The sequence below is a fragment of the Falco cherrug genome, chromosome 4 (assembly GCF_023634085.1).
Source record: "Falco cherrug isolate bFalChe1 chromosome 4, bFalChe1.pri, whole genome shotgun sequence".
Classification (NCBI taxonomy): Eukaryota; Metazoa; Chordata; class Aves; order Falconiformes; family Falconidae; genus Falco; species Falco cherrug.
In genome coordinates, this window is record NC_073700.1 from 97,481,196 (window position 1) to 97,499,638 (window position 18,443).

Genomic DNA, 18,443 nt, shown 5'->3' on the forward strand with positions numbered 1-18,443 from the left:
ATAGCCAGTTATTTCTGGCAATCTGGAACGCTTGCTTCAGACAGTGAATTGGGCAGCAAAGCAGAGCAATGTGAAGGAGGGTACGACCTGGCTTAGAGCCGTTTCGAGTTACCTGAAAGTTCCTGTTGTATTGGTGGTAATCCCAAGCATGCCTTGTCTAACTCGCACTGGATCAAAGCAAAGTGTTCAGTTCAGCTGTCTTAAGTAAGTCTCCAGTTAGTGCAGCTCTGTAAGGTGACCTGCCTGTGGAGAGACCTGTCCTAAGGTAGGTCAGAAGGGATGAACTGCCTCTTGGAAGTGTCACGTTCTCCCTCCGTTGCTCCTAGACAAAACTCAGGCAGCTCATTTAGGCTGGGTACAGGTGGAGCTAATAAGCCACGAGGGACTGAGTGCCCTTTGTTTGCCACCAGTGCTCTGACCATAGGCCGTGGCGTGTTATCATCCAGTGCTGATGAGCCAGCACTGATGCTGGTAGTTGGTGCATGACCTATCAGGCAGATGCGGAAATGACTGATCTGTTGAGTGGACCCTGCCAAAAGATCATATAAGATATATATAGATAGATAGATAGATATAAAATATATTATTATATATCTATATATGTAATATATAGGTATAATAAGATTATATAGACTTGTATGAACTTAAAGAAATCATTACCAGCTTGGCTCAGTTGCAAGCTAATTTTCTCAGATACAGCCTGGGCATACACAAAATTTTCATTTTTAACTGTACAGGGATGTTGAACAGAGAACTGGCAGAAATGGCTAAGTATCACAGAGACCCAATCTTTATTTTTAACACAAAGCATTTAATGGATATTGTTGTCAATCTCCTGCAAATTCACTTCATACTCAAAGTGCTGCAAGTTTTAGAGGTGTGAATGCATTAATCACAGGTAAAGAGGTTTGAGTTCCAGTTTGCAGCTGAAGGAGGGAGCTGGTATCTGAATATCAAGGAGTGGCTGGTGCTTCCCTAGTACGAAGAGCTGTCCCTTGCAGCTGTTTTCTGTGTGTTCCTCAGTTTCCTCCCAGTGATCTGTCCTTGGTTTTCCAGGCTATATTAGTGTCTCCTGTAGAAGTTAATCAAGTTTCAAGGCAGAGTCGAGCCCTCATGGAACAGGTTTTCCTTGAGAAGAACCAATACACAGAAGAGCCGCAAAACACAAATGGGAGGCTAATTGCAATCATTGAAATTTGGCACTCTCTGCTGTTTTGGAGTGGAAGAAAAGCCATTGTATTTCATAAATGTAGTAAAACAAGTGCCATTTTGTTTTTATTATACTGTAGCATATCTGCATACCCAAACCAGGCCTCTGCTGAATCTGTGGATGCTGGGGCTGTTAGGTTGCGCTGCTATAGTTTCTAAATAAGCAGTCAGCTAATGAGGTTCTTTGGTATAAACTCACGTGCCTTTTGCTGCATCTTGCAGCTTCCCCTACAGCAGTAGTTAAAAGTTGTAGTTGCTTTATTCTCTTGTTTTGTTGGCATGGAGCACTCTGGTTACTATCAAAGTGGTGAAGTTCAGAGAGAGACCACAGTGCAAGATTCAAGCGCTAAAAATAAATAACAGGTCATATGCCCAAGACATTGGGCATGATTTCCACTGAAGTCAAATGCAGCTCAGCCTCATTGCACAGGTCGGTCTGCAGGAATGCTTGTATCCAGCTTAGTGGCCATAAATTGTGCAGTCAAATATGAATTTAATAAATGTTCAGGAATGTGCTTCACAAAGCTCTGACTAAACACATCCTCCTACATGGTTCTGTTTCGGCAGCTGTCTCCTATGTCTCCCAGCCCCACAAAAACACCTGAGTAAGGTGTCTGTTGGCTTGGACTCGGCAACCTAGCCATAAATCCCTAGCTGCCATTCCTGTGCTGAAAGCTGTCAAGGGGCTGCTGGAGGAAAAATTATCCCTAGCCTCAGCCTTGCCTTCTGTCTAGACATATTCTCCTTACCTGGCATGCTGTGGAAGCGAGGAGGTACACCAGGGTGTTCACTGATGCTGCGTCTGGGAATCACGATAAATAGAAAATGTCTGAGAGCTGAAACTCAGCTTAGCACAACAGCCACACAGCACCTGCAGCCTCGGAAGCTGGGCTGAAAGATAAGTGCATTTTTACACACGCTGTTTAAGGTTGTTACCAGCCTCCTCATTACTGGAGGTGGTTTAGGTAGTGAAATAAAATGCAGGTGGTCCGGCCCTAACAAACAGTGGGTCAGATACATGGCTGGGGTGTACTGGGGTGGATAGATTGTACCCGCAGCATCTGGGAGCAGAGGAGGAGATAGCAAATGTACAGCTGTGGACTGAAGCCTGCACTGAGTGAGGTCTGCATTTAGATGAAATATTCCCTTAGCAATATCAGGGCTGCTGTTGTGGACTCTAAATGGGATCCTGTGATGAGCCCAATCTTTGATGGTATTGGATTAACATCACTTCTCATTCCAGCTTATTATGTGTCCTGCAGTACCTGTCATGTCTCTCTGCCATCTACAGCAAATAATGACTCCGGCAATTATGAAGGCTTTGTGTGCCTGCAGATCAGAAATACTATCGTGCAAAGGGCAGATTTTCCCCATCTCAGCACTGCACATTCTTCCTTCACATAGTGATTTGGCCCTTTTCGTCTCCCTTCTCCTCTGCACCCGCTAGTTTGTGAAACAGTGAAAGCTTTACAGAAGAGACGAAAATGAGAGGCAGCTTCACCTCCTATCTTTCCCATTTTTCTGTCCGACCCTCTTCCTTCTCTCTGGAGCCAGAACAGAATTCAGTATTAAACATGCAAGTTCTGCTTTGCTCAGGGTCTGATCAAAAGTCCGCTAAAATCAATGGGAAAATTCCTGCAGGCTTTGCTGTTCTCTAGATTATTTCCAGCTCCCATCTGGCTATGTCGCTTTGGCTGTATGGGCATGCAGAGTGGCTGTGGGAGCTCGGAGGGGGGGATTTTGGCAAAGCTGCTCACAAAACGGAGCCTTGTCTCCCTGCATGAAGCGTGAGGCTCTTCAGTTTTCCACTTGGTCCGAATCTGCGATTCATCTGCTTTCCCATGCTCTCGCTCACACTGTAACGTGCCGTCAGCCAGGCACGGGGCTGAGTGTGAGGCAGTTGTGAGCATGTTTTTTCTTGGTGTCCCTTTTTTCTCTCATCTTTAGTTGCTCCCTGGTCCTCCCTTCCTCCTCACCTCAAGCCTGCCATCCCAGAACAGCGGTACTCCACTGCCCTGCCTCTGGTGCATCCTCCACCTCTGCTGAAATGGCTGTTAGGTGGCTGCTCCCTAAGATGGTTGTGAAATCCAAATCAGAGCTTGCTTCGCCCTCCTGTCCAGATACACCTTCCACCATCCCTGCAGTACTGCCACATCATTGATTGCATCCTCACAAAACAGTCTTGAAACCACAGATGGAGGCAGAGCGACAGGGGCACGTGGGAAGGGTCTGCCTGGAAAGAAAGCATCGGAGGTAATTCTTTGCATTTGACACACATGGCTTCAGCATGGGAGCTTTGGTTTGACAAAAATATGGAAATAATAACAGTACTTTTGATCTTCAAAGTGCTCTTCATTCACTAACTAATGAGTGTAATGTTAGGCTTTACAAATTGGTCATACTCTGAAAATACATTTGGTAGCAAACACCAAGGGTCAAGCTTTCTGCTACTGAAATGGCTTTGAAACATCAGCGCCAATTTCATGGTGTAAAAATTAAGGACCAAAGTCTGTTCTAAGGGTACAACATCTTCTTTAGTCAATGGGAATTGCATGCCCATTAATGAGAGCCGAATGAGACCCTAATTAATTTCAGGCTTGCCACATATATTCTTCCATTTTAAAACGCATGATTACTGGCAACATCTGCTCTCACATGTGAACAGACCTGAGCTTTGAAATATATGAATATTGGTCCTAATATAAGACTTAATATACCAACATTTCTCACATTGGTTTCTGTGGCATCCTTTGCTAGTGGAGGGACAACGACCCAAAAGTACCCAGCCAGCTCCTGTTGTACAATATCCTGTGCACACACCCCAACACACACACAGGGTCAGCTGTAGCTTTGCAGATGCCCAGGGGTACCCGGGAATGAGCCTGGGATGTTGAATCCTTGGGTCCCCCATGCAAGTCAGGGATCTAACAAGAGAAAGCTGCACGAGTTTTGCTGTTGATGTATGGATGATGTGGCTGTGGCTCCACTCATTCCAGCCAGGATTATGGGATGGGAGGGCTGGGAGCTTTTTCCAAGAGTAAGACCAGAGTCACAGCCATGCAAGATCAGTACGAAGGAAGCTAATTGCAAGGTATCTAGGTTGAATAATTCAGCTCTGAAAAATGCAAGGTCCCTGCCCAGCATCAGCGATGGAGCTAGGTAAAAGCTGGCTCATGGCAAGCAGGACCTAGATCTGCTGCATTACAGAGCTGCAGGCGCTGATTCCCAATCCTCTTGGGTGAGAGGCAGATCAGCGTTGTGTTTGTGTTTTCAAGATTAAGTATCTCAAATCATAAATGTCAATAGAATTATGAAGTACATTGAAAGCTTCCAAGTTATTTAAAATTAAATAACAACCCTGTAATGCAGCCAAGCCAAGTACTGCTCAGATCCATTCGACCCTTGCAGGAGGCAAAGGAGGCTTTCAATTTCTTTGTTCAATCACTTCATTAAATTCCAATTCTTCTTAAAAGGAAATTCCTCTTGGCAATCCTTATCCTCTCCCACTTACTTCTGATACAAGTCCCCTTTGTCTGCACTCAGATTTCTCATGCTTTCTATGCTTACCCACCTTCCTACATGCCAGAGACTTGTGGGTTGATTAGCATTGATAACATGCAGCTGTGGCCTTGCCACGATGGCAGTGGGTTGTTTGGCATGGATGATGTGCAGCTGTTGCTCATTCCTGCTAAGTAGTTAAATAGCACCAAGGGTGGTGGGAGAGGTGGTTGGATGGGGGAAGAGCATCTCTGTCTCTCTGTCTCTTGGGAGAGGTGGTTGGATGGGGGAAGAGCATCTCTGTCTCTCTGTCTCTCTGTCTCTCTGTCTCTCTGTCTCTCTGTCTCTCTGTCTCTCTGTCTCTCTGTCTCTCTGTCTCTCTGTCTCTCTGTCTCTCTGTCTCTCTGTCTCTCTGTCTCGTCTCGTCTCGTCTCGTCTCGTCTCGTCTCGTCTCGTCTCGTCTCGTCTCGTCTCGTCTCGTCTCGTCTCGTCTCGTCTCGTCTCGTCTCGTCTCGTCTCGTCTCGTCTCGTCTCGTCTCGTCTCGTCTCGTCTCGTCTCGTCTCGTCTCGTCTCGTCTCGTCTCGTCTCGTCTCGTCTCGTCTCGTCTCGTCTCGTCTCGTCTCGTCTCGTCTCGTCTCGTCTCGTCTCGTCTCGTCTCGTCTCGTCTCGTCTCGTCTCGTCTCGTCTCGTCTCGTCTCGTCTCGTCTCGTCTCGTCTCGTCTCGTCTCGTCTCGTCTCGTCTCGTCTCGTCTCGTCTCGTCTCGTCTCGTCTCGTCTCGTCTCGTCTCGTCTCGTCTCGTCTCGTCTCGTCTCGTCTCGTCTCGTCTCGTCTCGTCTCGTCTCGTCTCGTCTCGTCTCGTCTCGTCTCGTCTCGTCTCGTCTCGTCTCGTCTCGTCTCGTCTCGTCTCGTCTCGTCTCGTCTCGTCTCGTCTCGTCTCGTCTCGTCTCGTCTCGTCTCGTCTCGTCTCGTCTCGTCTCGTCTCGTCTCGTCTCGTCTCGTCTCGTCTCGTCTCGTCTCGTCTCGTCTCGTCTCGTCTCGTCTCGTCTCGTCTCTCGTCTCGTCTCTCGTCTCGTCTCGTCTCGTCTCGTCTCTCGTCTCGTCTCGTCTCGTCTCGTCTCGTCTCGTCTCGTCTCGTCTCGTCTCGTCTCGTCTCGTCTCGTCTCGTCTCGTCTCGTCTCGTCTCGTCTCGTCTCGTCTCGTCTCGTCTCGTCTCGTCTCGTCTCGTCTCGTCTCGTCTCGTCTCGTCTCGTCTCGTCTCGTCTCGTCTAGTCTCGTCTCGTCTCGTCTCGTCTCGTCTCGTCTCGTCTCGTCTCGTCTCGTCTCGTCTCGTCTCGTCTCGTCTCGTCTCGTCTCGTCTCTCGTCTCGTCTCGTCTCGTCTCGTCCGTCTCGTCTGTCTCGTCTCGTCTCGTCTCGTCTCGTCTCGTCTCGTCTCGTCCGTCTCGTCTCGTCTCGTCTCGTCTCGTCTCGTCTCGTCTCGCTCGTCTCGTCTCGTCTCGTCTCGTCTCGTCTCGTCTCGTCTCGTCTCGTCTCGTCTCGTCTCGTCTCGTCTCGTCTCGTCTCGTCTCGTCTCGTCTCGTCTCGTCTCGTCTCGTCTCGTCTCGTCTCGTCTCGCCGTCTCGTCTCGTCTCGTCTCGTCTCGTCTCGTCTCGTCTCGTCTCGTCTCGTCTCGTCGTCTCGTCTCGTCTCGTCTCGTCTCGTCTCGTCTCGTCTCGTCTCGTCTCGTCTCGTCTCGTCTCGTCTCGTCTCGTCTCGTCTCGTCTCGTCTCGTCTCGTCTCGTCTCGTCTCGTCTCGTCTCGTCTCGTCTCGTCTCGTCTCGTCTCGTCTCGTCTCGTCTCGTCTCGTCTCGTCTCGTCTCGTCTCGTCTCGTCTCGCTCTCGTCTCGTCTCGTCTCGTCTCGTCTCGTCTCGTCTCGTCTCGTCTCGTCTCGTCTCGTCTCGTCTCGTCTCGTCGTCTCGTCTCGTCTCGTCTCGTCTCGTCTCGTCTCGTCTCGTCTCGTCGTCTCGTCTCGTCTCTCCGTCTCGTCTCGTCTCGTCTCGTCTCGTCTCGTCTCGTCTCGTCTCGTCTCGTCTCGTCTCGTCTCGTCTCGTCTCGTCTCGTCTCGTCTCGTCTCGTCTCGTCTCGTCTCGTCTCGTCTCGTCTCGTCTCGTCTCGTCTCGTCTCGTCTCGTCGTCGTCTCGTCTCGTCTCGTCTCGTCTCGTCTCGTCCTCGTCTCGTCTCGTCTCGTCTCGTCTCGTCTCGTCTCGTCTCGTCTCGTCTCGTCTCGTCTCGTCTCGTCTCGTCTCGTCTCGTCTCGTCTCGTCTCGTCTCGTCTGTCGTCTCGTCTCGTCTCGTCTCGTCTCGTCTCGTCTCGTCTCGTCTCGTCTCGTCTCGCTCTCTCGTCTCGTCTCGTCTCGTCTCGTCTCGTCTCGTCTCGTCTCGTCTCGTCTCGTCTCGTCTCGTCTCGTCTCGTCTCGTCTCGTCTCGTCTCGTCTCGTCTCGTCTCGTCTCGTCTCGTCTCGTCTCGTCTCGTCTCGTCTCGTCTCGTCTCGTCTCGTCTCGTCTCGTCTCGTCTCGTCTCGTCTCGTCTCGTCTCGTCTCGTCTCGTCTCGTCTCGTCTCGTCTCGTCTCGTCTCGTCTCGTCTCGTCTCGTCTCGTCTCGTCTCGTCTCGTCTCGTCTCGTCTCGTCTCGTCTCGTCTCGTCTCGTCTCGTCTCGTCTCGTCTCGTCTCGTCTCGTCTCGTCTCGTCTCGTCTCGTCTCGTCTCGTCTCGTCTCGTCTCGTCTCGTCTCGTCTCGTCTCGTCTCGTCTCGTCTCGTCTCGTCTCGTCTCGTCTCGTCTCGTCTCGTCTCGTCTCGTCTCGTCTCGTCTCGTCTCGTCTCGTCTCGTCTCGTCTCGTCTCGTCTCGTCTCGTCTCGTCTCGTCTCGTCTCGTCTCGTCTCGTCTCGTCTCGTCTCGTCTCGTCTCGTCTCGTCTCGTCTCGTCTCGTCTCGTCTCGTCTCGTCTCGTCTCGTCTCGTCTCGTCTCGTCTCGTCTCGTCTCGTCTCGTCTCGTCTCGTCTCGTCTCGTCTCGTCTCGTCTCGTCTCGTCTCGTCTCGTCTCGTCTCGTCTCGTCTCGTCTCGTCTCGTCTCGTCTCGTCTCGTCTCGTCTCGTCTCGTCTCGTCTCGTCTCGTCTCGTCTCGTCTCGTCTCGTCTCGTCTCGTCTCGTCTCGTCTCGTCTCGTCTCGTCTCGTCTCGTCTCGTCTCGTCTCGTCTCGTCTCGTCTCGTCTCGTCTCGTCTCGTCTCGTCTCGTCTCGTCTCGTCTCGTCTCGTCTCGTCTCGTCTCGTCTCGTCTCGTCTCGTCTCGTCTCGTCTCGTCTCGTCTCGTCTCGTCTCGTCTCGTCTCGTCTCGTCTCGTCTCGTCTCGTCTCGTCTCGTCTCGTCTCGTCTCGTCTCGTCTCGTCTCGTCTCGTCTCGTCTCGTCTCGTCTCGTCTCGTCTCGTCTCGTCTCGTCTCGTCTCGTCTCGTCTCGTCTCGTCTCGTCTCGTCTCGTCTCGTCTCGTCTCGTCTCGTCTCGTCTCGTCTCGTCTCGTCTCGTCTCGTCTCGTCTCGTCTCGTCTCGTCTCGTCTCGTCTCGTCTCGTCTCGTCTCGTCTCGTCTCGTCTCGTCTCGTCTCGTCTCGTCTCGTCTCGTCTCGTCTCGTCTCGTCTCGTCTCGTCTCGTCTCGTCTCGTCTCGTCTCGTCTCGTCTCGTCTCGTCTCGTCTCGTCTCGTCTCGTCTCGTCTCGTCTCGTCTCGTCTCGTCTCGTCTCGTCTCGTCTCGTCTCGTCTCGTCTCGTCTCGTCTCGTCTCGTCTCGTCTCGTCTCGTCTCGTCTCGTCTCGTCTCGTCTCGTCTCGTCTCGTCTCGTCTCGTCTCGTCTCGTCTCGTCTCGTCTCGTCTCGTCTCGTCTCGTCTCGTCTCGTCTCGTCTCGTCTCGTCTCGTCTCGTCTCGTCTCGTCTCGTCTCGTCTCGTCTCGTCTCGTCTCGTCTCGTCTCGTCTCGTCTCGTCTCGTCTCGTCTCGTCTCGTCTCGTCTCGTCTCGTCTCGTCTCGTCTCGTCTCGTCTCGTCTCGTCTCGTCTCGTCTCGTCTCGTCTCGTCTCGTCTCGTCTCGTCTCGTCTCGTCTCGTCTCGTCTCGTCTCGTCTCGTCTCGTCTCGTCTCGTCTCGTCTCGTCTCGTCTCGTCTCGTCTCGTCTCGTCTCTCGTCTCGTCTCGTCTCGTCTCGTCTCGTCTCGTCTCGTCTCGTCTCGTCTCGTCTCGTCTCGTCTCGTCTCGTCTCGTCTCGTCTCGTCTCGTCTCGTCTCGTCTCGTCTCGTCTCGTCTCGTCTCGTCTCGTCTCGTCTCGTCTCGTCTCGTCTCGTCTCGTCTCGTCTCGTCTCGTCTCGTCTCGTCTCGTCTCGTCTCGTCTCGTCTCGTCTCGTCTCGTCTCGTCTCGTCTCGTCTCGTCTCGTCTCGTCTCGTCTCGTCTCGTCTCGTCTCGTCTCGTCTCGTCTCGTCTCGTCTCGTCTCGTCTCGTCTCGTCTCGTCTCGTCTCGTCTCGTCTCGTCTCGTCTCGTCTCGTCTCGTCTCGTCTCGTCTCGTCTCGTCTCGTCTCGTCTCGTCTCGTCTCGTCTCGTCTCGTCTCGTCTCGTCTCGTCTCGTCTCGTCTCGTCTCGTCTCGTCTCGTCTCGTCTCGTCTCGTCTCGTCTCGTCTCGTCTCGTCTCGTCTCGTCTCGTCTCGTCTCGTCTCGTCTCGTCTCGTCTCGTCTCGTCTCGTCTCGTCTCGTCTCGTCTCGTCTCGTCTCGTCTCGTCTCGTCTCGTCTCGTCTCGTCTCGTCTCGTCTCGTCTCGTCTCGTCTCGTCTCGTCTCGTCTCGTCTCGTCTCGTCTCGTCTCGTCTCGTCTCGTCTCGTCTCGTCTCGTCTCGTCTCGTCTCGTCTCGTCTCGTCTCGTCTCGTCTCGTCTCGTCTCGTCTCGTCTCGTCTCGTCTCGTCTCGTCTCGTCTCGTCTCGTCTCGTCTCGTCTCGTCTCGTCTCGTCTCGTCTCGTCTCGTCTCGTCTCGTCTCGTCTCGTCTCGTCTCGTCTCGTCTCGTCTCGTCTCGTCTCGTCTCGTCTCGTCTCGTCTCGTCTCGTCTCGTCTCGTCTCGTCTCGTCTCGTCTCGTCTCGTCTCGTCTCGTCTCGTCTCGTCTCGTCTCGTCTCGTCTCGTCTCGTCTCGTCTCGTCTCGTCTCGTCTCGTCTCGTCTCGTCTCGTCTCGTCTCGTCTCGTCTCGTCTCGTCTCGTCTCGTCTCGTCTCGTCTCGTCTCGTCTCGTCTCGTCTCGTCTCGTCTCGTCTCGTCTCGTCTCGTCTCGTCTCGTCTCGTCTCGTCTCGTCTCGTCTCGTCTCGTCTCGTCTCGTCTCGTCTCGTCTCGTCTCGTCTCGTCTCGTCTCGTCTCGTCTCGTCTCGTCTCGTCTCGTCTCGTCTCGTCTCGTCTCGTCTCGTCTCGTCTCGTCTCGTCTCGTCTCGTCTCGTCTCGTCTCGTCTCGTCTCGTCTCGTCTCGTCTCGTCTCGTCTCGTCTCGTCTCGTCTCGTCTCGTCTCGTCTCGTCTCGTCTCGTCTCGTCTCGTCTCGTCTCGTCTCGTCTCGTCTCGTCTCGTCTCGTCTCGTCTCGTCTCGTCTCGTCTCGTCTCGTCTCGTCTCGTCTCGTCTCGTCTCGTCTCGTCTCGTCTCGTCTCGTCTCGTCTCGTCTCGTCTCGTCTCGTCTCGTCTCGTCTCGTCTCGTCTCGTCTCGTCTCGTCTCGTCTCGTCTCGTCTCGTCTCGTCTCGTCTCGTCTCGTCTCGTCTCGTCTCGTCTCGTCTCGTCTCGTCTCGTCTCGTCTCGTCTCGTCTCGTCTCGTCTCGTCTCGTCTCGTCTCGTCTCGTCTCGTCTCGTCTCGTCTCGTCTCGTCTCGTCTCGTCTCGTCTCGTCTCGTCTCGTCTCGTCTCGTCTCGTCTCGTCTCGTCTCGTCTCGTCTCGTCTCGTCTCGTCTCGTCTCGTCTCGTCTCGTCTCGTCTCGTCTCGTCTCGTCTCGTCTCGTCTCGTCTCGTCTCGTCTCGTCTCGTCTCGTCTCGTCTCGTCTCGTCTCGTCTCGTCTCGTCTCGTCTCGTCTCGTCTCGTCTCGTCTCGTCTCGTCTCGTCTCGTCTCGTCTCGTCTCGTCTCGTCTCGTCTCGTCTCGTCTCGTCTCGTCTCGTCTCGTCTCGTCTCGTCTCGTCTCGTCTCGTCTCGTCTCGTCTCGTCTCGTCTCGTCTCGTCTCGTCTCGTCTCGTCTCGTCTCGTCTCGTCTCGTCTCGTCTCGTCTCGTCTCGTCTCGTCTCGTCTCGTCTCGTCTCGTCTCGTCTCGTCTCGTCTCGTCTCGTCTCGTCTCGTCTCGTCTCGTCTCGTCTCGTCTCGTCTCGTCTCGTCTCGTCTCGTCTCGTCTCGTCTCGTCTCGTCTCGTCTCGTCTCGTCTCGTCTCGTCTCGTCTCGTCTCGTCTCGTCTCGTCTCGTCTCGTCTCGTCTCGTCTCGTCTCGTCTCGTCTCGTCTCGTCTCGTCTCGTCTCGTCTCGTCTCGTCTCGTCTCGTCTCGTCTCGTCTCGTCTCGTCTCGTCTCGTCTCGTCTCGTCTCGTCTCGTCTCGTCTCGTCTCGTGTCTCGTCTCGTCTCGTCTCGTCTCGTCTCGTCTCGTCTCGTCTCGTCTCGTCTCGTCTCGTCTCGTCTCGTCTCGTCTCGTCTCGTCTCGTCTCGTCTCGTCTCGTCTCGTCTCGTCTCGTCTCGTCTCGTCTCGTCTCGTCTCGTCTCGTCTCGTCTCGTCTCGTCTCGTCTCGTCTCGTCTCGTCTCGTCTCGTCTCGTCTCGTCTCGTCTCGTCTCGTCTCGTCTCGTCTCGTCTCGTCTCGTCTCGTCTCGTCTCGTCTCGTCTCGTCTCGTCTCGTCTCGTCTCGTCTCGTCTCGTCTCGTCTCGTCTCGTCTCGTCTCGTCTCGTCTCGTCTCGTCTCGTCTCGTCTCGTCTCGTCTCGTCTCGTCTCGTCTCGTCTCGTCTCGTCTCGTCTCGTCTCGTCTCGTCTCGTCTCGTCTCGTCTCGTCTCGTCTCGTCTCGTCTCGTCTCGTCTCGTCTCGTCTCGTCTCGTCTCGTCTCGTCTCGTCTCGTCTCGTCTCGTCTCGTCTCGTCTCGTCTCGTCTCGTCTCGTCTCGTCTCGTCTCGTCTCGTCTCGTCTCGTCTCGTCTCGTCTCGTCTCGTCTCGTCTCGTCTCGTCTCGTCTCGTCTCGTCTCGTCTCGTCTCGTCTCGTCTCGTCTCGTCTCGTCTCGTCTCGTCTCGTCTCGTCTCGTCTCGTCTCGTCTCGTCTCGTCTCGTCTCGTCTCGTCTCGTCTCGTCTCGTCTCGTCTCGTCTCGTCTCGTCTCGTCTCGTCTCGTCTCGTCTCGTCTCGTCTCGTCTCGTCTCGTCTCGTCTCGTCTCGTCTCGTCTCGTCTCGTCTCGTCTCGTCTCGTCTCGTCTCGTCTCGTCTCGTCTCGTCTCGTCTCGTCTCGTCTCGTCTCGTCTCGTCTCGTCTCGTCTCGTCTCGTCTCGTCTCGTCTCGTCTCGTCTCGTCTCGTCTCGTCTCGTCTCGTCTCGTCTCGTCTCGTCTCGTCTCGTCTCGTCTCGTCTCGTCTCGTCTCGTCTCGTCTCGTCTCGTCTCGTCTCGTCTCGTCTCGTCTCGTCTCGTCTCGTCTCGTCTCGTCTCGTCTCGTCTCGTCTCGTCTCGTCTCGTCTCGTCTCGTCTCGTCTCGTCTCGTCTCGTCTCGTCTCGTCTCGTCTCGTCTCGTCTCGTCTCGTCTCGTCTCGTCTCGTCTCGTCTCGTCTCGTCTCGTCTCGTCTCGTCTCGTCTCGTCTCGTCTCGTCTCGTCTCGTCTCGTCTCGTCTCGTCTCGTCTCGTCTCGTCTCGTCTCGTCTCGTCTCGTCTCGTCTCGTCTCGTCTCGTCTCGTCTCGTCTCGTCTCGTCTCGTCTCGTCTCGTCTCGTCTCGTCTCGTCTCGTCTCGTCTCGTCTCGTCTCGTCTCGTCTCGTCTCGTCTCGTCTCGTCTCGTCTCGTCTCGTCTCGTCTCGTCTCGTCTCGTCTCGTCTCGTCTCGTCTCGTCTCGTCTCGTCTCGTCTCGTCTCGTCTCGTCTCGTCTCGTCTCGTCTCGTCTCGTCTCGTCTCGTCTCGTCTCGTCTCGTCTCGTCTCGTCTCGTCTCGTCTCGTCTCGTCTCGTCTCGTCTCGTCTCGTCTCGTCTCGTCTCGTCTCGTCTCGTCTCGTCTCGTCTCGTCTCGTCTCGTCTCGTCTCGTCTCGTCTCGTCTCGTCTCGTCTCGTCTCGTCTCGTCTCGTCTCGTCTCGTCTCGTCTCGTCTCGTCTCGTCTCGTCTCGTCTCGTCTCGTCTCGTCTCGTCTCGTCTCGTCTCGTCTCGTCTCGTCTCGTCTCGTCTCGTCTCGTCTCGTCTCGTCTCGTCTCGTCTCGTCTCGTCTCGTCTCGTCTCGTCTCGTCTCGTCTCGTCTCGTCTCGTCTCGTCTCGTCTCGTCTCGTCTCGTCTCGTCTCGTCTCGTCTCGTCTCGTCTCGTCTCGTCTCGTCTCGTCTCGTCTCGTCTCGTCTCGTCTCGTCTCGTCTCGTCTCGTCTCGTCTCGTCTCGTCTCGTCTCGTCTCGTCTCGTCTCGTCTCGTCTCGTCTCGTCTCGTCTCGTCTCGTCTCGTCTCGTCTCGTCTCGTCTCGTCTCGTCTCGTCTCGTCTCGTCTCGTCTCGTCTCGTCTCGTCTCGTCTCGTCTCGTCTCGTCTCGTCTCGTCTCGTCTCGTCTCGTCTCGTCTCGTCTCGTCTCGTCTCGTCTCGTCTCGTCTCGTCTCGTCTCGTCTCGTCTCGTCTCGTCTCGTCTCGTCTCGTCTCGTCTCGTCTCGTCTCGTCTCGTCTCGTCTCGTCTCGTCTCGTCTCGTCTCGTCTCGTCTCGTCTCGTCTCGTCTCGTCTCGTCTCGTCTCGTCTCGTCTCGTCTCGTCTCGTCTCGTCTCGTCTCGTCTCGTCTCGTCTCGTCTCGTCTCGTCTCGTCTCGTCTCGTCTCGTCTCGTCTCGTCTCGTCTCGTCTCGTCTCGTCTCGTCTCGTCTCGTCTCGTCTCGTCTCGTCTCGTCTCGTCTCGTCTCGTCTCGTCTCGTCTCGTCTCGTCTCGTCTCGTCTCGTCTCGTCTCGTCTCGTCTCGTCTCGTCTCGTCTCGTCTCGTCTCGTCTCGTCTCGTCTCGTCTCGTCTCGTCTCGTCTCGTCTCGTCTCGTCTCGTCTCGTCTCGTCTCGTCTCGTCTCGTCTCGTCTCGTCTCGTCTCGTCTCGTCTCGTCTCGTCTCGTCTCGTCTCGTCTCGTCTCGTCTCGTCTCGTCTCGTCTCGTCTCGTCTCGTCTCGTCTCGTCTCGTCTCGTCTCGTCTCGTCTCGTCTCGTCTCGTCTCGTCTCGTCTCGTCTCGTCTCGTCTCGTCTCGTCTCGTCTCGTCTCGTCTCGTCTCGTCTCGTCTCGTCTCGTCTCGTCTCGTCTCGTCTCGTCTCGTCTCGTCTCGTCTCGTCTCGTCTCGTCTCGTCTCGTCTCGTCTCGTCTCGTCTCGTCTCGTCTCGTCTCGTCTCGTCTCGTCTCGTCTCGTCTCGTCTCGTCTCGTCTCGTCTCGTCTCGTCTCGTCTCGTCTCGTCTCGTCTCGTCTCGTCTCGTCTCGTCTCGTCTCGTCTCGTCTCGTCTCGTCTCGTCTCGTCTCGTCTCGTCTCGTCTCGTCTCGTCTCGTCTCGTCTCGTCTCGTCTCGTCTCGTCTCGTCTCGTCTCGTCTCGTCTCGTCTCGTCTCGTCTCGTCTCGTCTCGTCTCGTCTCGTCTCGTCTCGTCTCGTCTCGTCTCGTCTCGTCTCGTCTCGTCTCGTCTCGTCTCGTCTCGTCTCCAGTCTTGTCGAGACAGCATGGACAGTAGAAGCCGTGTTGCAGCCTGATAGCTTGCTTGTGCTGCAACAGTTTGTGCCCTGTGTGAGGCTGACAGAGTTGGACTGTGAGTGCAACAAGGGTGTACCTTTTTTCCTGTACTTTTCCCTCTGAGGACATGTATGGTATTACCATATTCTGTGGTGAGAGGGAAATACACCCAACAGGCTGTGGCTCGACCCGAGTGTGCGCTTTTATGCATGGGCTTCATTAGCTTTCCCTCTACCATTCTTTCACAGGTACTCAGGGAAAGGAAAAAGCAGAAGATGCTGTAGACCAGAGTCACAAAAATAAACCATAGGTCCTGAAGCATGCCATGTTTCTCTTTCTAAAAGAAGTTCTGGTCACAGCTGGAGTTGCCTTATGCTTTGACTTGTGCTCGAAACAGCTTGTATGGGCAGTGGGCTTTGTGGGCCCTAATGTGTTTTTGTTTCTGCTGGGCCATCCCACCAGCACGTGGCTGTGCTGCTTGGGGTTATTTTCTTTTATAATCTCTTTCTAGGCTTTCACGGAGTTTTGTGTCTTGGAGGATCTTTCTTGGGCTGGATAGATTACTCAAATGTGCTTGGTCCAGCTCCTGTTCTGGCTTAATTTATCTCTAGCTGTGAGGGTTTCTGACTAGAAAAGGTACCCTATAGATTAACCAATTCTTACTGAATGAGGCACAGGGGCTGACATACAGCAAAGGAGCTGGGATCCCCATGTGCAAGGCTCACCATTAATACCGATGCAGAAGGGGCTTACTCACAGTATCCGCCTGAAGGGCTCTGGCCACCAGCGGGGTTGGTCCTCCTAGGAATGAAAAGCATGGGTTTGCCCATTCTCCGAAGCTAGCAAAAGGGTGTAGGCTGTGTAGCTCTTTGCCCATGGGCTTCCACACTACCATACCCATGGGGAGAAAGGGTCAGTGTTACACCTTGCTTTGGACACTATTAGTGAAGAAAAATCAGATCAGCCATTGGCATGGGAGAATATGTGCAGTTCTATAGAAATCACAACACAACCTGTGGGGCTTACAGCTCTCTCCATTAAGACAGGCATTCCTAATGGCTTTGGGCAGCAGTTTTGCAATGGCCAATGAACTTAGATATCTTGGAAAGGCTGGACGTGTGGCTGACTTGGCAAACTGCTCCCAGGACCAGTACCTGAGGCATGGGGTTTGTCGAATTCATGTCTCAATGTGGTACCTGGCTTTCAGTAGTTCAGTGCAAGTTACAGATCCCTCAAAGTTTGTCTGTGCTAGTCCCAAATGTCTTTCAAAAACTAAAGCTTTATGACTTGGATGCATGCTGAGGTTAACCTGAGGTTTCTACCAAACATTTCACCTGTCCTCGGTGCCCTCACATCTGTGCTAAATATGTTCAAAGGTTTGCCAGTGCCAGACAAAAGTTAAATATGACATCAAGGGCTCAACATACTCCTGATACTCCAGAAACTCTATTCCCCCATGCCATAGGAGAACATATTTTATTGGCTTATAATGTGTGGCCCACAACATACATTTCACTGGCCTAAATTTGCCCATTAGAAGCCAACAGTGTAAGTAAATCTACCCAGGTCACTGCGGTATTTCTGAGAGGTGATGCTTTAGTTCTCTTAGCACGTCTAGAAAAAGTCCTCGTGATTGCCCTGCAGGGAGATGGTGTATGAGCCATACTAGCTGCTGAAAGAAGTGGTCCCAGGACTGTTCCAACTGGCTGATCTAGTGACATGAAAGTGGTGTTGTTTACACGCTCTGGAGAGCTTCAGAATGCAAGGAAGATGGATGGTTATTCTTCTTGTGCCCACTTACACAATATATTTGATCTTGTCACCTGCCCTGTGTGAACTGCCTTCTTTAGAAGTCAGCATTAATGATGCAGATCAAATCTAGATGCTGTCACTTATTGCACTTGCTCCAACAGCCTTTGTTAAAAAAAAGAATAAAGTCTTTTTGACTTTAAAAAGTGGAGGCAATATTACTTTTGTAAAACTGTTAGGAGAGGTTCTAAGGACTAGAAAAGTGCTTCATCGGAAGAATGTATTAGCAAATGTTACTTGATCACAGGGACATCTGTATCCTTGGCAGGAGACGTAGAAAACAGACCTGTCATCAGCTTATATTCCTCATACATTGGCATCACTTGTTCTCACAGTGATCTGGCCTTGCTTCTTGGCCTTCAAGGATCCTTAAAAAAAAAGTGCTGCTTGATAAGTGTACCTTTAGCAGATTGCAGTCAAGGCCCGTTACCACCTTCCCCCTCTTCTTCCCACAGTCTATCCCCTTATCATTACCACCCAAACGCATAGTCTCTTCACTAGACTTTCTCAGCTGGAACTGAAACAGATTTGAACCAAGCTGTCCAACTCCTCCGGCACTTAGGCTGCCCACCATGCCTGTCTAGCCAGGTGTCAACTATGACTCCAGTGCCAGACCAAGGATCTGCCTACCACTGTGTCCTGCTCCCAACAGTGGCCAGGTGTGGGTGCCTGGGGAAGACTTCAAGCATGTCAAACATGCATCTCCTGAGTGCGCGCCCAGCCTTCAACTATCTGCAGGGTATTCCTGAATCAAATGTGGTTTCTATGTATTAGTAACAACCAAAGTATTTCTCTTCCATGAGCTCGCCTGCTATCCCTTTGAATACCTGTTCCAGCTGTTGACTTGACGACCTGTTCCAGCTGTTGGCCCAGATTACATATTCTCTCCTTGTTGTCCCCCGCTGGTTGTCATAACTTTCTTCCCACATCCTTGTCATCAATTCCTACCACTGTGTAACTTTAACAGATCTGTGTAACTTTCTATCAATTGTGCAACGATTAAAGGTCTTGGGAAATTTTTAAAAAAATATTTTTAATATTAGTATGTTCTTAGGTTTATTATTTTATTATTATTAAGCTGGAGAATGTACACATTTGAGTTTGGAAGTAATCAGATTGTTCAAACTGAGTAAAAAAGTGAATGTGATAACTATCCTTAGTGTGGGGAAAGGCTGGGACAGCCATGTGTGCTTGGGAGTAGTGACCTTCTCGCCTCCATCAGCAGGAACTGGAACAGTTTGCCCTCGGTCTGCCTGTCTCTGGCTTGCTAAATGTTCCAATGCTCCATGCAGAGTGGGCCTGCCTGAATGTACAAATAGCATTGGCCACCCTGAAACTGCGCCTTTTTTTTTTTTTTTTAAATCACCAGCCAATAAACGATTCACCAGCCAGAAATATCATAAGCACCTACCACAACAGCACCGGTTGCTCCTGGGTGTCTTGTCTTGGAGTTTACAGCAGAGCCATTAACTGGTGGTCTTACAGTGGAGGAGGTGGTGGATATGTACCTTTGTCCAGGCAGGGTGTGATTTCCACCAGGGCATGTCTGATCAGGGTTGGGCTGCCAAGTTCTGCCTAGCCCAGGGGGAACTCTTCCTTCTCCTGCAGGAACCTGGAGTCCACCACTCTGCAACAGCACTAATAATAGCAAATGGACACGGCTTGCAAACAATTAGGAGGCTGAAATGTGTTTGCCCAGAGTGTTTGCCAAATAGTTATGAATACAGATGAGGTTTGTTTAAAACAGAACCTTGCTTGCAAACAAACTGTGAATGGTGAAGGCTGAAATCTCTAAAATTATTTGTGACAAATAGCTTGGTCACTTCTAAGAGCCTCTGTCTAACTCTTGCACAGATGGGAGTCACTCCTTTCCAGAGTAAACAGAGCAGCTGGGCATGCTCTCCAGTTACCAGACTGGAAGAATGCAGTATGTCTTCTGTGAGTATTTGCTCTGACTTAAAAATATGCTTGCTTCATCTGTGTTCACACCTCTCTTGCATTCATGAGCTGTGAACATAC